Here is a 3,497-nt window from a genome sequence, read left to right as displayed (position 1 = left end):
ATGTTTTCCAAACTGTAAAATAGTTTGGCTCCTTCTTGAGAAATCTCACTTGTGAAGCTGAAGTGTCCCTGACTGTCAGCAGATCAGGAAATTAGTTTGTGACAGAAAAAATGTGGTTTTACAGAGCAAAGACACCACGTCTGGCCTTGAGACCAAGAAGGGGATTTTTCTTCTTCTGTGGCCTTTAGCAAAAAAAACTTTAGAGTAGAACATGATATTTTGGAGGGGAGGCTGAACCAGCTACACACCAAACTCCAGTAAGATTTTCAGCACTCTGCAAATAGGACTGGAAATGGTCAAAGTGCTCCTTGGGTTGTGAGCAGAAGGAGCTGCAGCTGGTGAGAGCCCCTTGCAGGTGGAAGGGGGAGTATGGCCCCTCTGCTGCTTTCACCTGTGGGCACCTGCAGGATGGAAATCACTGCCTTCAGCAGTGGATGTTGTGAAAGGGACCCAGAACAAAGCACTGCCCAGCTGTTGTTACCTTGTCTCTCACACCCTGCTCTGAGTCATGCTGTGCTGAGTTTGGAACATGCTAAGCAGGTTTGGAAATAGGAATTAATTTTTTCACATCAACAAAATCATACCTTCTGCAAATAAAATTACAAAAACCCACAAACTTGTGGCTTTCATATCCTTGTTTTTGAAAATTGTGTTTGTTTAGAATGAGAAGTCCAGCTCAAACTGAGTGCAAAAGGTAAGGTAAGAGCTCCATGTTAATGCAGGCATAAAATTATTTGCTGTACAGGACACAGCTATATGCACCATCTGCAGTGCAATTGCCAGCATGCTGTATTTAGGAAAAATAATCTGGTTTTGGAGGGGTGTAATGAAACATGAACAACTTGCCAGATTCTGTGTTAGGACCTTGTGGTACAGTTAGAAAACTGTGGGAAGAAATGTGAAGCGATGCCTTTATTTTATAAGAGAACAATTTTTCATGCATTGTTTCTGCTGGCAGATGGACTGCAAAGTCGTAGGAGTAGAGAGAAGGGAGGCGGGTGTCCTGTAGTCCTCACAGCTGTCCTGTGTCCTGTTTTATTGTCAGCTCCTGACAGTTGGATTTATAATTGTATGCCTGGAAAATCTCATTCCACATCCAACAGGTGGAAGCACCCTTCCCCAAATTCCTCCATGGCCCTTGGGAGTCAATCAGAGAAAGGGGGGAGGGAGTCTGGGGGCTCTTGGCTGTAGGAGCCAGCTGCCCATTTCTAATTTTAGAAGGGGTGTGCAAGAACAGCGTGGAGTGGAAAACTTTCCAAACCTCTCTCTTAAAGCTGCAATAACCGAGTTAGTGAAAGATGAGAATGTGGCTCTTTACTTTTAACTTAGTGCGTGTCTCCATCCACCACCTCCAGTGCTGGGGCAGCGCTCGCTGCTGTTCCCTGCGTTGCTTTGCCCTTTAGGGAGGCTCGTCCAGCTGGAGAGTGTTCAACTCCTCCCGTCCTCTCAGCTGGGGCTGTTTGCAGGTAAACGGTTTCTTTATTTCTGATCGCTGAGAATTTCACAAGGTGATTGATTGAGTTTTCCACAAGAATCTCCTTCTAGTCTCGCGGAGGACGTTTGCCCATCAGAGCTTTCCAACTCACTGCAAAGGGAATCTTTGAAAGTGTAATCTAAAGTGTTTCAGTTAGGTTCCACTGGCAGAGAACAAACACGAGCAAGACCAGAATACAAACCTTTTAATTTATATTCGGCTGAGACTAAATAATTTCCATGTTTGAGAAAATCCTAAAGTGATGCCTGGTTTGCCTGGAGAAGGAGGAGCGTGAAACTAGACTAACTGCTTCCAAGCAGAAAAGAGAAACTCTGTTTAAAAGCATAATTAAAGAGGCAGTACATTACGAAAGTGCTGAATAATTTAAATAGGCTGCCAATCCAGCAATATTAAGCAGTAATTTTAAGCAAACACTATGCAATGATGGGGAATGTAAAAATTTAATTTGCCCTAGTCTGCAATCAGGGCTCCCATACATTGCAGTAATATTGTTTTCATTGACTGAAATTGCTATTATTATTATTATTATTATTATTATTATTATTACTATTATTATTATTTACAGTCTCCTGCATTTGGGAGCAACAAGTTTGCTCTTCGAGGACTCAGGAGGGAATTTGGTACTGCTTACCACTCTTTCCCACTGGACTTGTGCTTGTCTTTCCATGCTCAGGCATTTTTTTTCTCCTCATCTGGCAAAACAAAATAATTTCCAAAAGTTTAATCACTGACATCTCGACCTTACCTTTTCTTCCAAAAGTGGTATGCTTATGCAGGAAAATGTACTCTGTAATTAGCTTGTATATGTAAAAGATCCAAATTAAGGCTAAATGAGTATCCTGTAATTGTGACGTGATTAAATTTGGCATTACCTAAACTTCATAGCTGTAATCTCTCAGTATTTATGGTGTTTTCCTATGATGTTCCCATACTGGAATAACTTACATGCAAAATGCTGACCATTTACTAGAGGAGAGGCTATGTAAAAATAGGTTAATCCTTTTTAGTGAAGTAAAAAAAAATAATAATAATAATAAAAAAAAATTGAAATAAGTAGCTCCAGTAGTTACCATGATCCTTTATCCTTTAGTGTTTGGGGTAGATCATTCTCCACCCCTGTGTTCCCCCAAGAAATTTGGCACCAAACAATCACACTAATGACTGAAAACCAGACTGGGGAAGTTGTAGACAGGCCCTGAAGGGAGCATTCCCAAAATAACTGTAGGAAGAATTTCTTTTTCCTATTCTAATAACTTTCCTTCTTCAGTGGAAATAATTTTGCTATAGCTGGATAACATCTTAGACTTATTTTTGAAGCGTGGGTGGTTTTAATGCATCTTCGGGGTGGAATCCATGCATTAGAATTCAGTATACTAACAAATTCTTCCGTGTCTATAATGAATGTTAAAAGTGAAATGAAGCCCGTGGTACTCAGTCATGTCTCTGAAGTTCTGCAAATGTTTATTTAAATTTAAATTTGGGAGAGCGTAATCGGAGACGCCTTCATTTGCAAAAAAAAAAAAAAAAAAAGTAATTATTTTTCTAAAGATGACTTAGCTATGAACACAAATGACTAAAAAGCGGTGCCCTAGTTTCGGCTGGAGCCGCTTCAGGAATGCCAACATCAGCGCTGGGTTTAATTAGCATTGCCAAGTCCTGGCCTTGCACCAGCACCCAGGGCTCTGTAAATAAAACGCGAGGGGACTGACCCGGCAGGTCGAGCTTGTAGAACTGTGAGGAGAAAAAGAAAAGCTTCGAGGGAAATATTGGAGGACCAGGCTCTCCCGAGGCTGAGGGAGGGCAGGGCTGCCGTGCCACACCCAAGATGGCGGCCGGCGCCGAGGGGGCCCGGCGGGACGGCGCCATGCTGGGAAGGTCGGCGGCGAGCCGGTTCTCGCGAGAGTTTCCTGTGCGCCGCCGCCGCCGCCGCTCCGTGTCAGTTGCGGGCCGGTAATGGCGGCGCTGAGGGGCCGCTGAGGGGCCGCGCACCGGGCTCGGGCCG

General features: G+C 43.4%; 1 long non-coding RNA gene across 2 annotated transcripts; it reads right to left on the bottom strand.

Annotated features, from left to right (window-relative positions):
• Positions 1–455: 455 nt before the first annotated feature.
• On the bottom strand, positions 456–3,373 carry LOC117244781. Of its 2 annotated transcripts, XR_004498512.1 has the most exons (4): positions 3,205–3,373; positions 2,127–2,187; positions 1,677–1,749; positions 456–1,585 (listed from the first exon to the last, which is right to left on the bottom strand). It is a non-coding gene; the product is annotated as an uncharacterized LOC117244781 (long non-coding RNA). The 2 variants fall into 2 exon arrangements; XR_004498511.1 differs by having other exon boundaries at positions 456–1,749.
• Positions 3,374–3,497: the final 124 nt, after the last annotated feature.

This window comes from Parus major, chromosome 8 (assembly GCF_001522545.3).
Source record: "Parus major isolate Abel chromosome 8, Parus_major1.1, whole genome shotgun sequence".
Classification (NCBI taxonomy): domain Eukaryota; kingdom Metazoa; phylum Chordata; class Aves; order Passeriformes; family Paridae; genus Parus; species Parus major.
Note: the sequence above shows the minus strand (reverse complement) of the source record. Positions and strands in the feature narration are given on the sequence as shown.